Source organism: Folsomia candida, unplaced genomic scaffold, assembly GCF_002217175.1.
Source record: "Folsomia candida strain VU population unplaced genomic scaffold, ASM221717v1 Fcan01_Sc005, whole genome shotgun sequence".
NCBI classification, from domain to species: Eukaryota; Metazoa; Arthropoda; class Collembola; order Entomobryomorpha; family Isotomidae; genus Folsomia; species Folsomia candida.
The window spans coordinates 10,447,081-10,465,549 of NW_019091197.1; the positions used below are offsets into that span (position 1 = coordinate 10,447,081).

The 18,469-nt window shown below is 38.2% G+C and overlaps 1 long non-coding RNA gene across 3 annotated transcripts; it reads left to right on the forward strand.

Moving 5' to 3' along the window:
- Positions 1–1,323: 1,323 nt before the first annotated feature.
- LOC110850292 lies at positions 1,324–3,402 on the forward strand. 3 transcript variants are annotated; one of them, XR_004835075.1, is made up of 4 exons: positions 1,324–1,681; positions 1,742–2,566; positions 2,953–3,117; positions 3,200–3,402. It is a non-coding gene; the product is annotated as an uncharacterized LOC110850292 (long non-coding RNA). The 3 variants fall into 3 exon arrangements; XR_004835076.1 differs by having other exon boundaries at positions 1,326–1,688; positions 1,820–2,566; XR_002547987.2 differs by having other exon boundaries at positions 1,326–1,681; positions 1,820–2,566.
- The last annotated feature ends 15,067 nt before the right edge of the window (positions 3,403–18,469 follow it).

Consider the following 18,469-nt stretch of genomic DNA (forward strand, 5'->3'; position numbering starts at 1 on the left):
CACCCCCTTGCTCCAGACCGTTGAAACTTGCGTCTTGATGAGACTCAAACTCGCTTTTGCTGTATGGGCTGTAGCACCATCCTGCATGAAAACTATTTTTCTTTCATTAGGAAATATTTCCTTGTTCCCCATGCTATCGAAATAGATAGGTAATATTTTTTCCATATAATGCTTTGCATTGACTGATTGGCCTTTTGGTATGATATGTAGAGGGGTCACGCAACGTGCACAAAATCCACCCGCTACCATAACTTTAAGCCCGAATTTTGGGATCGCTCTTGATGGTACATCCGATTTGTTTTCTGTCCTGTAACGAACATTTTGTTGGTTCAATTTTGGATATAGTTCAATAATAGATTCGTCAGTCCAAAGGATGTGACTGCGCAATTCTTCACCAAGTCTTTTTTCACTCAAATGGGCACTTTTCTGAAGGAGTTCTTCAAATTTCAGACGGTCATCGATATATTTTTGTGACATGAGAGGTTTTTTTGGTTAGTTTGTAAGCTGTGTGACCCCACTTCGTAGTTTTCACAAATTTTTGCACGGTCACACAGTTAATTTGCTTCTTCTTCTCTTTATAGCGTTTTGAGTCATTTAACTCCCTTGCTCAATTACGTAATGAACTACCGGTTTTCTTGCAAAGTCTGTTTTTAATCATTCTTTTTGTGGTAGGTGACACCATTCTGGGTCGCCCTGGTCGCTTTTTGTCGTGGACAAAATTTTTATTCTTCCATTTCCAAACAGTTCTGCGGCTGCAGCCCAATTTTTGCACAATTTCTGTAGGTTTAAGCCCCTGCTGATGCAATGTTTGTATCTCAACTCTAAGATGCTCATGACTTACACGTTTAGTTGTTCCTCCCATGGTAAAAATTCGAAATAAATAACTTCACTGGTTCAAAAGTTCCAGCTGAATTTGTAACAACCACGCTCCAAAAAATGCATGGGATCGGACTTTATTAACACCCTTTATAAACAACTTTGATTGACTTTGACCAATTCTTTATACATGAAGAGTTGGTCAATCAAAGTTTACATATGTTCATAAATAGTTTCCAAATTATTGCGAATAAGTTGATCTCTCGTTCATATCTACAAAAATAAATATGTACAAATCTGCAATAATCATGCATCCATGCAACTTCACAACTCTGGGTAAAACTCTGCTTAAAAGTTACGCAATGCCAACTGGTTTGTTGTGTTTGGTTGCAATTCGTGTTTCCCTGGAGATTCACCGACTTCACCTTGGATTACATTTCAACCTTGTTTACGTATGTATGTATTTATGCATTTACTCGTTCATACTGGAAACTGATATTCAACTTATATTCATGCAGTGCAAAAATATGACAAAAAATACTCCAGTCATTCCATATGTGCTGAATTGCCGGCTGAATACAGACTTATTTTTATTTATTTATTTAATTTGTCGCATAAAGTGATTAGTTATAATTATTCGTTTGTGAAATTTTTGAGATTCCAAAATACAGTGAAATGTCGGGTTTTATCCCAGTGCCACAAACTGAGGATGGCACGACGAAAGAACATGTTGCAACGGAGTGGTACGAATTTCGATTGGCGGATGGAACCTTAAAGTGGCCACAAGTCGTGGGAGGAATAATTGCTCTAATTCTGCTGGTCGGGTTGATTGTGTTGATTGCATTCTTAATTATTGGATTTATGGGTAAAATGTAAATTGTTGTAAATTTTACTTGATAATGTTCCTAAACCTGTTGTGTAATAGGTTTAGGTGCCAGTCGTTGGTTCCATGCGAATCTAATGGTGAGACTGAGACTTGTAGTAAAATATGTGCATAATTCAGGACCACCCCGATTCATCAAGACGGAGTCGCGACGGAGGCAACTTACCCTAGCGTATGGGGAACAAGGTCAGATTACCTGCACAGTAGATGCTCAACCTCCTGCGACCTGGACGTGGAAATGTGGTAAGGTCGAGATCAATAAGGATAATCCGTACAAAGCAAAACTCAAAGTTACCAATACGGAGAACGAGTCAACTCTTAAGGTACCCTTGCACATACAGATAAATATGTATTTTTAGCAAACTGTACAGCGAGATATGGAACTTTGCTTTGCAAATCCCTAAACCTAAATATTTTTTACGAATTCCTAAACCGAATTATTATTTTGGGCAAATTCCAAATAATGCCAATTTACGTGCAAGCCAAAGTTGGAATATATTCCCGAACTATTTCGAGGCGGTGGTTGCTCTTGCCAGCCCCGTAACGAGGTAACCACCCATCTCATAACCCTCCACACGAACGTCGCCCTGTTCTACCCGCCCGTCAAACTGCATCAGGCCACCTTCCGTGGCGACACGACCGTCCGACTGACCACGTATCGTGACGAGGATAAAGGACCAGCAGACACGGACAAGTGTTTCTTTGTCCAATACAAGATCTCCGATCCGGAGGTGGACGACGAGTGGAAATTTGCGGAGCGGATTTTGACCAATTTAGACTTTGACGTCAAGCGGTGCACGATTGAGAAATGGAAAGAGTGGAGGATTGACGGCTTCATTACTACGGATGTGTTTAACCATTTAAATGGTAAGTTCAAATTTTTGAGATACGTACGTACACTGTGTCAAAAAAAGTTCTTACAAAACCAATTTTCCAGTACCGTACATTTCCTAATATGATCATAATATTTAACCAAAACTGTGTGTTCCACTAGTAAGTCTAACCCCATTGACCTCATAGGATATAAAAATTGATTCAATAGAATGATAAAAGCAGAAGTATGTAATGAGCGAATTACTGCGATCGAGAGTAATGAACACAAACTTTTTTGACACATTTTACATTTACAAACACATCAAATATGTAGAGTCAGGAAACGTTTTTATCTGTTTTCTTACCACTAGTAATTAGCGTATTTAAATTAAATATTTATGTATATTGCATAAAATTTTAAGTTTGAGAATTTCTTGTAGTGGGATCCGCACATTTTGACCTGCACGGCCTGCAGCCTACTGCAGGGTACGATGTTCGGGCGATGGCCGTCAGCCTGGAGAATGGCAACGTTCCACATGTCAGGTTTAGTGATGGGACAAAACATCAGGTTTAATGATGGGATTCATTTCATGACCAAGGGAGCGGTACGTTTGACTTACATTAAGATTTATACTCATTCAACACTGACAAATCCTAATTGAAATGCTCATTTTTTTATGTATGCAGAAACAACTGAGCGACAATAACTGATGCCGTGATGAAATGAACAAAAATTTCGTGTGATTAAGTATGTATGGACACTTGGGTTTTTTAACTTGCATATCAATTTATTTTTAAGTTTCGACTTTCAGTATATGTAAATCTAGTTATGTAGAAATTTATCATGTCCTATTTTTAAGCTTGTGGAATAAAATTTTAAAATGTGTTGATATGTATGCTATCATCGAAACTAGTACTAGCACAAAACTGGTCCCGTTTTAGATGATTTTGTAAAAGGGATTTAGTTGAATACAAAACGTCTTGGCATTTTTTTCCATAAAGTAATTTTGCACTTTTTTGTGAATAATTTTGCACAATTTTGCACATAATTTTGTTCATTTTTCCAGATTCATTTTTCCAGATTTTCCTACTCATTTAACAAAAGGACATTAACAAAGGAGTTATTTACATATGCCATACATGTACAGATTTATATTACATTTTTGAAGGGTTATTTGATTATCACAACATTTTTGTTGAATCTATTGTTCATGTACGTTAATTAGATGAGCGGAAAGATTTAAAGAGTTTGGTATACATTTTGACTACATAACAAAGGCCAGTCACGCCCCAAAATCATAGAAAAAATATACAGCGAGTGACATATCTTCTTCTTATGGAAACAAATAATTTTCCCCTACCACAAAATGTTGGGTACAATCCACTTGCTGTCAATTAAATACTGGTGAACATTGCGTTGAAAACAAACACTGGGTTATTCGCTTATCATACCAATCAATTTTATTTCGTCTTCCTACTCCGTTCTACATCACGGAGTAGATGGTAGTCCTTGACTCCAGGTAGCCGGGAGGCACTAAATGCTGCCTATATTCAAAGCAGAAAAAAGGGGGTCCAGCAGCGGTAGGCACAGCCAGAACTCGTCATAGTTGATTTTTAGGCATGACGGGAGGAACAAGTGTGCTCTGCAGCCATTTTGTATTTCTGTGAAATCCAACAAAATTTTAGGAATTTTCAAGCAGTCCTCAGCGGAACGACAAGTAGAGGTAAGAAACTTTATTCACATATTTTTGGGGGGTTGGAGGTTAGATACAATAGTAAAAAAAAAAAAATTATTAAATCCGTAAATCTGAAAATATTTTTTCAATGCCTTTCGCTACCTCTACGAGGTAAACGGCAAGTGGTGACCTGTTAGGCCCACATTAATTAAATAATAATTGGGTACCTGGTATCATTTAATGAGCCAGCTTTTGTTGTGCCCTGGGTGACCATGTAATGGCGCTCATTGTATAAAAAGTACAAAGATTGTTCAATTAACAGATGAGTAAAGACCAGCAGAAGCTTATGAGGGCGTTCTCTTTCTCTGAATCAGAAGAGGATGATGATATAGAAAAGGACATCAATAAATTGTTAAATGATGAACAAGACTTAGCGCTGGGTAAATTTTGACATTACTTCTTTTAAATGAAAACCTCTAAAAATTAGAGTTATTACTAAATGTAATAAACATACAAATTAGATTCTGATGTGGAGAATATTTTGCAAGATATTGAACGATGCACGGATTTTGGCCCTGAATTACCACAAAATGTTGCTGATAGCTTTGTCAAAACAGTTGTACGCACACTGTCAAAAGAATCAAGAGCAAATTTGAAGGACAAACTCAAAATTCCAAGTAATTGCAAAGAATTCATTGCCCCAAAAGTCAATCAAGAAATATGGAGAATGCTTCCATCTCATGCTAAGCTCACAGACGTAAAAATCAGCAAGTTCAACAAGTTCTGAGTATGGGCTTGTCAAATCTTTCGGTGATTGCAAGTACGGTGATGAGTAACAAAGAAAAGCTACCCAAAGAATTGATGACGTCAATTTTACAAAATGCAATTAATGGTGCCAATGTTCTTGGTGATCAATTTCAATCTATAAGCAAAGAGCGGCGTTGGGACATAAAGAAATTTTTAAATCCCGAATATTCTGGAATTTGTTCAGCTCAGGTTTGTTGTATTTGCTAAGCAATTATTATATTTTAAGATATCAAACAAGTTTTACCACTCACACCCATATTGAAATATTAGATTCCACCATGCGAGTTGCTGTTTGGAACAGACCTAAATGAGAATTTGAAAGCGTCAAAGGCCACGTCAACCCTGATTAGAACTTCTACGTCTAACAAAAGTTATCGCTATCAGCCCTATGCTAATTCAGGACCCTCATTTATTCCTCGAGGAAATTTAAACGGGAATCGCCCGTTCCATCCACAATCGCGGGGGAGCGGGCAGTTTCGACCGAGATTCAACTCATCAGTTCCATTTCGACCCCGACAATACCAGTCCTTCAACCAGCCACGATTTCAGCGCAAGTAACTATTTCTTCGGTAGGTGCACATGCTGGCAGACTATATAATTATGTTAAGACTTGGAAGAAGATTACGAAGGATAAATTTATTTTGGAAGTAGTTAAGGGTTATAAACTTCCATTTAAAAGTACTCCTATTCAGTTGTCGGAACCATCCATTCCAATATTTAGTAATTCAGAAACTTTTTTAGTTAACGAAAGTGTTAAAAAATTATTAGAGACAGCGGCCATAGTTGAGTCAGTTGAGGAGTCGGGCCAGTTCGTGTCAAAAATCTTCACGGTTTCAAAACCAGATGGTTCGCGTAGGCCTATAATTAACTTAAAGAAATTAAACGAATTTATCGATTCTCCCCATTTTAAGATGGAGAGCATTAAAGTCGCTTGTACATTAGTAAATCGCAACTCTTTTATGGCCGTAATTGATTTGAAGGAGGCTTATCATGCCATCCCTATAGATAATGATCACCAAAAATTTCTCAAGTTTAGATGGAATGGGAAATTATATAAATATACTTGCCTTCCTTTTGGTTTGTCTGTAGCTCCTTTTTTAAATACTAAAATTACAAAACCAGTTTTAGCTTTTCTACGATCCAAAGGTTTTTTGTTGGTTGGATACTTGGACGATACGTTAGTGATTGGCAATACACTTACTCAATGTGCGGACAGAGTGAATGAAATAATTGCAATTTTTGATTCGCTTGGTTTTGTAGTAAATTTTGAGAAATCCCAGTTAGTCCCAGCACAAGAAATTAGATTTTTGGGTTTTATTCTGAATAGTGTCGAAATGAAATTAAGATTACAATTGGATAAAGTAGATAAAATTTTACAGAAGTGCAAAATTGTGCAAAAAATTAGGAACGTACAGATTCAAACTGTTGCTGAATTAATAGGAATGTTAATTGCTGCGACACCAGCAACTAAGTATGGCTTATTATATACAAGGCAGTTAGAAAGTGAGAAGACTGAAGCTCTTTTTCAAAATTCGGGTAACTATAAGAAAATCATGCATATTTCAGAAAAATCAGTTTCCGATTTGAGTTGGTGGATTTCTAAACTGGGCAGCGAATGGCAATATCTTCGCCCAAGGACTCCTCTTTTAACAATAACATCCGACGCGTCTCCCTCCGGATGGGGAGCAGAATGCAATTCAAACGAAGCGAGAGGAAATTGGTCAGAGGATCACTTAGGTTTACACATTAATGTTCTAGAACTATGGGCAGTTTTTTACGGGCTAAATACATTTGCCACTAGAAAAGATATGCATATAATGTTGAGAGTTGACAGTTCTACCGCAATGGGATATATTAATAAGCTAGGAGGATGCAAGTCATTTCAATGCCATGATGTAGCTAAATTGATCTGGAAGTGGTGCGAAGAGAGAGAAATAATTATAACAGCAACATACATAAATACCAAAGATAATTTTGTAGCAGATCGTCTGTCTCGGGCTAAGGTGGATGTATCAGATTTTATGCTAAGCATAATTTTATTTTGAGAAAACGTGCCTTAGTTTTGGTATTCCAGAAATCGATCTCTTTGCTACCTACCATACGAAACAATGCAGCAAATATTTTTCTTGGCGTCCAGATCCATATAGCTTTGGGGTTGATGCTTTTACTCAGAAATGGGACACGTTTTTCTATGCGTTTCCACCGTGTATATTAATTGGGAAAGTTTTGAACAAGATTATACAGGAGAGATGTGAAGGCATTGTGGTGGTGCCAAATTGGCCAACGCAGCCCTGGTTTCCATTGTATATGTATGAACCTGTTGAAATCAAAAATTGTAATTCATGGTCCTAACAAAAATCTATTATTTAATCTATTATTATCCCTATTCTAGTCAAAATCATTGTGTGAATCCCAAACTCTCAGTAATGGCAGGAGTATTATCGGGCAGGCGCTACAAAAACTAAACCTGTCACAATCAACATTAGAAATATTAAAGGCGTCCAAATCAGAGTCTACGTGGAGTCAATACGCGTCGGTCTACATAAAATGGTCTAATTATTGTTCGCAAAATAATTATTCAATGTGGGATGTTAACCTAAATCATTTGTTATGTTTTCTTACTAGTTTATTTGAGAGTGGGGTGGGATATTCCGCTATAAACACGGCAAGATCAGCTTTGTCATCATTGATAGGAAAAATTGATGGTTGCCCAATAGGAGAACATAAATTAATTGTAGATTTTATGAAAGGCGTTGGTAGGCTTCGCCCAGTAAGAGCAAGATACTCGGTAACATGGAATCCGGACAAAGTTTTAAATTATTTACGTACCATAAAGTTAGATGAATGTAGTTTAAAACAAATTGCTCTCAAGTTAATCGCTCTTATGGCACTGTCAACAGGTCAACGAGTATAGACGTTGTCATTAATTAAGTTAAGTAACATTGTATGGAACGAAACTGTTCAAATTATAGTTAAGGATCGTTTAAAAACAACAACAATGACTAAGAGTAATCCTGTGTTAATTTTACCGCCCTACCATGATAAGGAGCTATGTCCAATTGCTTCGTTAAGCAGATATATCGAATTGACAGCGGTGCTCAGGTCAGATAGCGATAGTTTATTTGTGGGGTTAGCTAAAGCTCACAAACCTGTGAATTCGCAAACAATTAGTAGATGGTTAGTTTCAGTTTTGAGGTTAGCAGGAATAGATTCTAATTTGTTTGGTGCACACAGTTACCGACATTCGTCTACCTCAAAAGCTTTTAAATTGGGGATTCAAGTGGACACAATATTAAAACGCGTGGGTTGGACACCAAATTCACAAACCTTTGCTAGATTTTACAATCGTCCTATTGATAATTCAGGAGATTTTGCTAGCGCAATTTTAAATACTAGTAATTAATTATAAATTTGTGAGCATTATTGGATATATGTTAATGTATAAATAAATTTGTTTGTTCTTAGTATCATACCGTGTTATAATTTTGCTCATCGACTTTACTTTAAATAACTACCATCTACTCCGTGATGTAGAACGGAGTAGGAAGACGAAATAAAATTGTAGATTTTGCGAGGGCGAAGCCCGAAGCAAAATCAGACTTTTATGAGTCTTCCGTATCCGGAAGACATCACGGCCCTCCATCCCACCCCCCATATTTTATAAAGTCGATTCACTTTTTAAAACTATGACGAGTTCTGGCTGTGCCTACCGCTGCTGGACCCCCTTTTTTCTGCTTTGTATATTGGCAGCATTTAGTGCCTCCCGGCTACTTGGAGTCAACGACTACCATCTACTCCGTGATGTCTTCCAGATACGGAAGACTCATAAAACTCTGATTTTGCTTCGGGCTTCGCCCTCGCAAAATCTACAATTCCTGATGGGTAAATATACGCGTATCAAAATTGTAGCCACACATGTGGAGTGTCGCCAGCTCAACTCACGGGCCCCGGAATATGTATCGCCCGGTCGGTGGGGGGAGGTTTAAAGCCGCGACGTGCCCCTGAATATCAATCGTGTGGTTGGTGGGGGAGGAGGTTTAAAAGCGCGAAGCGCAGAGGGGAAGGCTATTTATGTATTTATTTATCTCACTTTTACGACGCAGGTCTTCGTTCCATCGCTGAACCGTGTTTGTGCCACAGATGACGTCGTTGTTAAGGCGGTAAATTGCGAGACATACGCAAAAATAGTGAGAAATATAAAACCAGAGGACGTAACTCCAAGGAAAAACGTGACGGTTTTCATTTTTCCATTATTGAAGAAAATGTTTTTGTCGAGTTGGTACAATTTCTCATACTGGGGTTTAAGGTAGCCTTTCAAGCCGATATTATCCGAGGATTTCGCAGCCGTTCTGGATTCCTACAAGCCGAATAGTAGCACTGACTTTTCGTATGGTTGAGTTCGTAGTTCGGACTACACAACGGGCTTTTGGCTCCCACGAAACGTACAGTCCATACCTGGGGAGGTACCAATTTGTGGAAAACTTGTGCCGGGAAGCCACCCCTTTACATTGCAATGGGGCTGCCATGGTGTTGATTGAGGTAAAAAAGGGTGAGTATATGTAAGCGGAGTCGAACTCCTCCCCTTTCACTCATTATGGCTCGATGGTCAGACCTTCTATTGCGGCTGCCTCCTCCCACTGTGTATGTATGTCTGGGGAGGAGGAGATAAATAACTTGTTCTTCTTGTCCGCAATGTTACTCTTTTACTTATTTATTTATTAACTAAAGTAAGTCCGGACTAATTAAACTAACTTATACCTAACTTATAAACTATTCCTACATACTAATTTCTAACCTAAAATCCTCTCTTCTGCTCCAACCACTCCTCCTTCTATCTGTTTCCTACCTCAAGCCTCAAGCCTCTCTCTAACCAATCTCTCTTTCTTCTGCTGGTGCATCTTCTTTTGTATCTTCTCGCTGGTTATTTTGGGTCAAGCTCCTTCTCCTCGGTGGTAGTGATGGTGATGTCAACTTATTTTACTCGGATAAACGTACCTACATATGTACATACATTCTGATTTATGTATTTTACGGGAATAGCAACACTTCATTACAAATATCGTCACAACTTGAAAACGAAAAGTGAATTTTACACGGAAATTCTTTGAATTTTACACGGAAATTCGAGTTCTCGACAGAAGTCATGTATTGCGCACGTTTCGGTATAGGTGTCGACCCTTAACTGGTTGGACACCCTTGGTAGTTTTGTTTGTTAGTCTAATTGGCGTAACAAACATAAATTATTGAATATATATGTCCGTATGTATGTGTATATATATACATCTTTTATGTGTCTCTGTTTTATTTGTCTCTTTTAGGGTGATCTCTTTATTGTTTAAGGTCCCATTATTTTCTACACTAAGGGGTCGGATGTGGTACGGTGAATTTGTTAAGTTTGTACCTATTACTTGCATATGTATATGTGCATTTAAATACGTAAAGAGCCGTTTGGTCGTTGTGTATGGCGGTGTGAAGGGTTGAAAAGGGTGCCTTTGTATTCCTGTATGTATGCATACAATAGATGTATATGTATATCTGAACACAAATTTACAATCGCACAAGGAATCAATACATATATCCCCATGGACCACAGCTAAAAATATGATGGCTGGAAGCATAATAATTTTGAATGTCCACAATTTTCACCTTGCTCTCTCTTTATGCATTTATCTACATATGTACATACATTTGTATGCGTACATACAGGTATACAAAGCCACCCTTTTCAACCCCTCACACCACAATGCAAGCAAATCCCCTATACATACACAACGATCAAACGACTCTCTACGTATCTACATGTACATATGTATATATGCAACTAATACAAACTTAACAAATTCACCATACCACATCCGACCCCTTAGTATAGAAAGTAATGGGACACTAAACATTAAAGAGATCACCCTAAAAGAGACACTGCCACGTGTACACCACGCCACACGAAGTACATTAATATTTTCTATTGGAAATGGCGACTCCATTATGTTCAACCTCTTATCAAAAAATAACCGATCTCAGTTGTTCAACAAACACTGAAAAGTACGCAGGTTTTCCCTCAAATCCTTGGAAATAAGTTAAATTCAAATCCAATTCATTCACCAAACAGGATTGTTTTCATAAATTTGTACATACAAACATCAGCATGTACTTAATGAAGGTTTTAGAAGAATAGGGACATTTAGGGCACGATTTGACTCTCATAAAATGGAACCACCTCAAGTAGGAAGAAGCGTGGAAGTCTTTGCTCTTTGCTTTAACAGTCCACTGGTATGTAAATATATTAATTACCATCAAAAATAAATAAATAAAGTTTGTAAAATTCGAATAATTTCCCTATTTCAGATTTTGACCATAAGATTCAAGCACGTATCCCCCCAGTTGAAAAGTTGTCGATTAGTTTGCCAATTCTGGAATGAAATTATCCTCTCCATTCCAAACCTGGGGTTGAGATTAGACCAGAAAAGGAAAAGTGTTGAAAATGATCCAGATAAATTTTTCGTACTAATTTCAACCTTCGATTCCCGCCTGATGAAACGCATTTTCGCTTCGTGTGATAACCCTAGTTTCGACGTAGAGACTTCCTCTTTGGAATCCTTTGGGTTAAAACTGACCCAAATTTCCTCGAAATTTAGCAACATAATCCAAATTTTAAACATCTCCATAATTACGAATACCTGCTTAAACCCAGTTTACACAGCTTTGACCAACTCGTTTCCAAACTTGAAAGAATTGAGAGTAGATTTACGATCAACTGTGTGGATTTGGACGTCACGTGGGAGTGCTACCCCCAGGCAGGAAGAAATAAAATTCCTGCCCCTCCCACAAAAGCCGACCTTGACGCTGGTAGCGTTCCGTGATTTACCAAGGCATAAGTTAGCACCTTCACCTCCACTTTTTGCTCAACTTGTTCAACCGACGCCGCGCCAAGCTTAAAATTCCTTACAGTACCATTCGGATTCTTACCAGACGTGGGAAATAGTAAGCATCTCCACTCCTTAAAGATCCAACTGAATGATTCTACAAAGATAAACGACTTTCAAGTCGACAACCTATCAAGGCTTTCCCGCCTTCTGGGTCAGGTTGCCCACCATCTGGTCGAGCTATCGCTTGGCGACAAATATGAATCGATACACGTCGAGGTGAATAACGACTTTGAACCCCCCGTTATATTCCAATTGCCGAGAAGGATGGGGAAATTAGAGAAATTTCGAAATAATACGGTCGACGTTTTTCGATGTGACGACCTATTTGAAAATGGAGGAATGAACCTTCCCGCCCTGAAAAAGCTGGTGGTTGGGAGGAGATGGAGGGGATCCCATGTGCGAAATGTATTTGAGGAGGGAATGGTTTTTGCAAATGTGACGAATTTCCAGTTAATCAAGATGTACGATGTGGGGTTTTTGGAGAAATTGGGTGAGGTTATTCCTAAGTTGGAGACACTCTGGGTGGATTTGTTTTACTGGACGGATGATCCCTGGACCTGTGCGCCTGGTCACTGTGGGAATAGGAAGCGCATAACTAAATAAGTGATCACGAAACAATATTGATCCGGATATTCATACAAAATATTATTTGATGTGCATACTTTTGACCATACCTGTTCAACACAAAAATCTTCATTCTACATTCATTAATTCTGGATGAAACGTTCAGTTATTTACTCAAAATTCATTTATTAAGATTATTGAATAAATGTATTCAATCATATTTATTCATTTTACCCAATATTCATGATTCATTGAATAAATTTCTTTATTCGCCCCATGTATTAACCATAGAGAATTTAGTGAAGGAAAAATTTTGCAATTATTCACTCTTTATTCGCAAGAAGTGAGGAGTCATTACTCACTCACATACGAAGTTGAAGGGAATTATTCTCTCGTTATTCATTCAATGAATGAATTATTCACTCATTGAATGAATAACTCATTGACTCATTGAATGAATAACTCATTGACTCATTGAATGAATAACTCATTGACTCATTGAATTAATTTTTATGGACCTCATTGATATGATTAGCAATTACACAATCTAAAAAAATGATACCTGAAGAAATTGTAGGCGTCCACAAATCGAGCAGCAAAGTGACCTCAAGCCAAAAAGGTCTGACATTCCTTTAACCAATTTTTACTGAATGGTACATAGAAATGTGTGGATCTACATATCTCTAGCTTTCTAGGAGCACAGGATAGAGCAGGACTGTTGGTATTCTACTATACGTATGACACAGTACGTTTCTCCATGAACAACATAAATATTTGAAGGGTCTAATGACGAGGGTTGACTGCCACGAGGAATATCCAGGTGTTGCTGGGACTAGTCCCTAGAATGACTTCTTACTGTATTTATTTGTCTTGTCCATATTACTTCCAAGTAATTTACGAAGGCCTGAAAGGTACCAATTGTGCTACAATCCTTGCAAATTACCATGTAAATATGGAGCTAGGACAAGTTACAACACTAATATCGCATTAACCGTATAGTTAAGAACCACATTCATATAGATGGCAAAAGTACGTTGTGTTACGAGGAAGAAGGGTCCCACAGAAAATTCGATGGGATGTAGTGACCTTATTTTCCTTCTTCCCCACCGCGTCCTCTTCTCTGGAGAACTCTATCTCCAATATTTCAGCAATTGTGTCGAGTAGCCATTACTTTTACTCGCTTCTGTAAGTTCGCCCAAAGCCACGGCTGGAGCCAAAACGACTAACAACGCTATGATGAGATACAACGGGAACAGTATTTTTCCCAGGAGCATAATCACCACGTAATTTGCCATAACCATAATGGCAAATCCTGGCGCTATTATAAAAACAGCCACCGTGTCAATATACTGCCTCACTAAGTGACATTGCACCATGAGAACGACGTAAAGGTCCAGATCTGACAAGTCATGGAGTTGATTGCTGGCCCGTTCTTTTGGCATAAGATTTTTCCGACTTCTTTTGGGAAGAATTTGCTGAGAACTACTTCTGGTTTCCGGTCCGTGATAAAATTTGAGATGATTAATGCAACTTTTCGAATACAGGGTTAACATGATCAGGGTCAAGTGAGCGATTCCAATGGTAGACACAATTTCTGCCAAGGCCAACGTGGCCAGTAGCAGGAAAAAGAAAATGTGCGAATGTGATTACGGCATAACTGGATGGAGGTGTGTATGGAAGGATAAAGCTGACCGGGTCAATTCCTACGATCACGAGGAGAATCGGTGCTATAAATATGAAGGATAGCAAGGAGGTGGCCATGCCGTTGAAGATTAATCCGACCAAGTCACGATGCCAGATTGGGTCTGTCCTTGTAACTGGGACGATCAGGTTTTCTGTTTTGGAAGGAAAATGTAGTTATGAATCGTTAGTTAAGAGTTAAGAAATGAGGATTAGGAAAATAAATATTAAGGATTTTGATTAATTTTGTAATCCCGGCAGTGAATATTTATATTGGAGATTACAGATTAAATCGGAAGTACGAAATTATGTCTTAACTACTAGATTCACACTTTTTGGCAATGAACCCGAATTTAAAATCATGTATTTCAAAATTCCTTGGTGTGTGATTAACCACTGATTATGACTAAGCATTCATGAAATAAGGAATTACCAGTGATTAATCCATAATTCAAGATTACACGTAGGAAGTCTCACTTAAATGTACATATGTACATAGAATATTTTAGAACATATGTACCTTTAGGCTTAAATTTGCATAAAGTGTTATTTTACAACGTATTTACCTCGCAACCATTTTTCAACTTGCAAATAAGTGTTCATCCCAAGAGAAAGTTCTTCTCCGTTGGTTACGTAATATTACGTAATCCTGATTATAAAATATTTACATACATGTATCGATCAAAGGGAAGGATTTGATTTTAATCGATAATAGAGAAGTGTCGACAAGTAAAAGAAAGTTAATTTTGCAAGGAATTTAATTATTCAGGATCGTAAAAACTATGCACCTATGCATTGTTAGCCACTGTTAGCCAGCATTCATCCAAAATTACAGAAGTTAATAATTCGTGATAAATAAATAAACGCTGCCCACTACTGTTTCTACTGTTGCCACAACACACAATTCCATTAGCTTGTCTTCCAGAAATTTTACACCTCGACCATCGTTTTGTAATTTATTACTAATGATATTTATTACTAAACAGATATTGAACTGTATCCTCGAGATAAAGGTACAAGTAAACAAATTGCATAAGCCCCACAAGTCATGGCATGATCCGATTGTAAAGGTAAACTCTCATCCACAACGCTAACACGTGTTGGGGGTACTATTCCGTAAGATGATAAACTATTTCCATATGAACAAAAATATTCATGTTTTTAGGAGATGTATGGCAAGAGTGACGGGCGAAGAATTGGGGTGTTATTTAGTAGTATATCAACATTTTCAATGAATGCAGCTCCAATATTGGAAGTGATAGCTAAATCATCGGTGGCAGTTAGTGCTCCTTTATCAATGTTCTTTACGTTACATTCAAAATACACAAAGCATGAACTCAGATCAAGGTACTCACTCGGAGTGTTCAACGAGAAATAAATGGGAGAAAATCTATCCTTAAATGTAGTAGCTGGCCGAATTGTTGTAACATTAGACGAAACTATACCAGAGTTTGTAGATGGTAAATTAAACGGGTCTAAATTCTGTTTAAAGCATTACTGGCCTTGACGGTAGCCGTTAATTGGTCTACCTCCCATATTTAACTAATCCCTTCCATGTCCTTAGACGCTTTCTTTGCAGTCTCACTTTTACGCTGCTGGACTACCTTCTTCCTACCTCTCCCTCCTTCGAATGATCGAATTGTATTCTTCTTTTTAATCCCTTTGCAACGACCAACCTCCTACAAGATTGGGAGCTTGTGAACTACAGTCATTTTTCTATCCTTTTACTGTACTTGCCTTTCTGGTGCTTCCACCGCTCACTTGGCCGCGACCCACCCTTTGTTGCTTGCGCTTATTTGGTGAAGCAATTGATCGTTTTTTAACCATTCCCCTGATTGGACTCGTCATACCTTTTCCGTCAAGAGGGATGAAGTAATTATCATTATCACCAAAATACTCTTCACCAAGACCGCCTCCAACTTGTCTCTGTGCTTTCTCTTTTACTGCAAAACTACACACTTCATCTGCTTTGCCATCACCGTCAATGTCACAAATTATTACCCTCCTCCTTTCCTGACTACCTTTCTCCTGTCCAGCACTACCATGTCCATCATTTGAGTATCGCCTAGTTCTGTGCCACTTTCACAATCACTGCTGCTACTGCTACAGCTGCTACTAACAAGCTTATCTGTGGGGGCTTCAACTGCTGTACACATCTCTGCCATTTGTAAGTTTGTCTTTTGAAATGCAATACAGCCAAAGTAAGATAGTCACAAAAGGGAATTGGAGAAAAATCCTTATTAACCAACTGAATTCTTATTTTTGGGTGTTGTTTGGGAGTCAACGGCTTATAATAGACTGAGGGGAAGATGTAATGATGAGGTGAGGAAGTACCGGATTCACGAGGAAAACTTCTTAACCCCTCTGTTGTCAAATTGAGTACGCTGCACAATACTACACAATACATGAATGACCTCAGATATCGCAGGGATTGCAGTAGGCGCACGAGTATCTGGCAATGTAACACTATCCCCTCTTGGTTGGTCAATCTTTGTAGTCTTCTCAAAACGATAGTCTTCTGCTAGCCCCCAGAGTATATATTAATTTCTTTTGGCAGCACAAATCTTATGCCAGCAGAGTCAATTTGTACATAAACAGCGGTGGAATCAAGAGACAGATTGACCACCCACAGTTTACACCCCCAGTGCTTCTTGTTTTACTCCAAATGTTGCTCAAGCTCCATGGCTAAAGTAATCGATTTCTTATTCTTGAGAGGATAAATTCTCAAAAGCTTGTTCAACAAACAGACTATTATTAGCAAAAATTTTGTCCTCTGGTTTGCGTAAGGTTAGGTTGACCAAATTGGGTGACCAAATTAGGTGACCAAATTGCCACGGCAGCCAAGTCAGCAGCTAGAATATCCTCCTGCCAAACTGGAGCTACCTTACGTCCCAATTTCCCTTTGCTATGAGTTTTCTGTATGTGGACACTGTATGTGGATAGTCTTTTAATTGTCTCACGAACAAATGATGCGTTCTTATAATTTCTATTATTTCTGAGATACACATTTACAGACGAGAGACTGCCTGGCAAGGAAGGATCCAAGTACGTCCGTTTAATCACAGCTGTATCCTCCTCCATCTTGATCATGCTAATGTATATTTTGTGTCGAACGAGGTCCATTTCTGCTCTGATTCACACAAGTTGCTCGTCATGGAGGAGAAGGAAGGAGAGGAGGAAGACGGAATGTGAGAATCATCTCAAACACCACCCCCAATAAGATTCACTTCTCGTTTCGATTTCCCATTAATTTGCTAATTTTCTTTTTAGCAACTTTCTCACATTACTGCTGCTGCTGTTGTTGTTGTGACTGACTAGTGGTGGCGTGACCGTCATCAGATAGTGGTCCACGCCACAGCATGGTTATTGGTGAATTACACAAATCAAAACCTCAGTCAATAATCTTTCCATCGTAAAGCGAATAATCATCTGAAACTTGGATCTATCGTCAAGTAGAACCTTCCGCAGTGCACTCTTTTCTACTGTATGCAATTCTTCTTCTCTTTTGTTCTCTCTACTGTTGTCTTCTGTTGTGAAGATAAATTTACATTTGGATTTAATATATTTAGCTACTACTATATACTGATATTTGTGGACCAGATTGTTGATGGAAGGAAAGATACGGTGCATGTTATGTATGCGGCTTATACAATTCATGATAAAAAATAGTAATATATAAACCAAATATATGTAGCCTGGAACAATCTGTCTCGTCTCTCCAAGTACATTTTATTTCCGATGCATCCCAGTCTCTGGGATTAATACACGATTTCACCCCCGTTGATTTTACATTTACATACACGCACTGTCGACCAGAAACACACGAGGGACAATTTTCTTTAATTGTGCATTCTGTTGCGGATCATGTTGGTGGCAGTTTTCTCTTCTATTAATGTTGGAATTAGTTGCAATAACTAATTGAGCAAGATGCAATCATACATGTGTGATCCGATTTTTTAGGTTTTTTAAGGTTAGGTCTCTAAATATACGACTCTTGCGTGGTCAGCTTTTCAATATTTATTTACTTTTGTATTGCGAACAATGGAAACTCTACGATTCGCAGAGTTTCCAAAGTTTCCAAGTTAAACAAATATACAATTTATAATTTATACAGGACATTTATTTTTATGCACAAATGCAAACTGGTAGCCATTTTTAACTAGATACATGCTCATCTCTTACACGCTTCAATGTGCATTAAGTTATTTCCATTGCGGATCAGTTAAGGAGATACATATGCATACCACAGCATTTTCGTTTCTCTTAATGCTCACCAGCACACACTCCCGTAGCTTCATGCATGT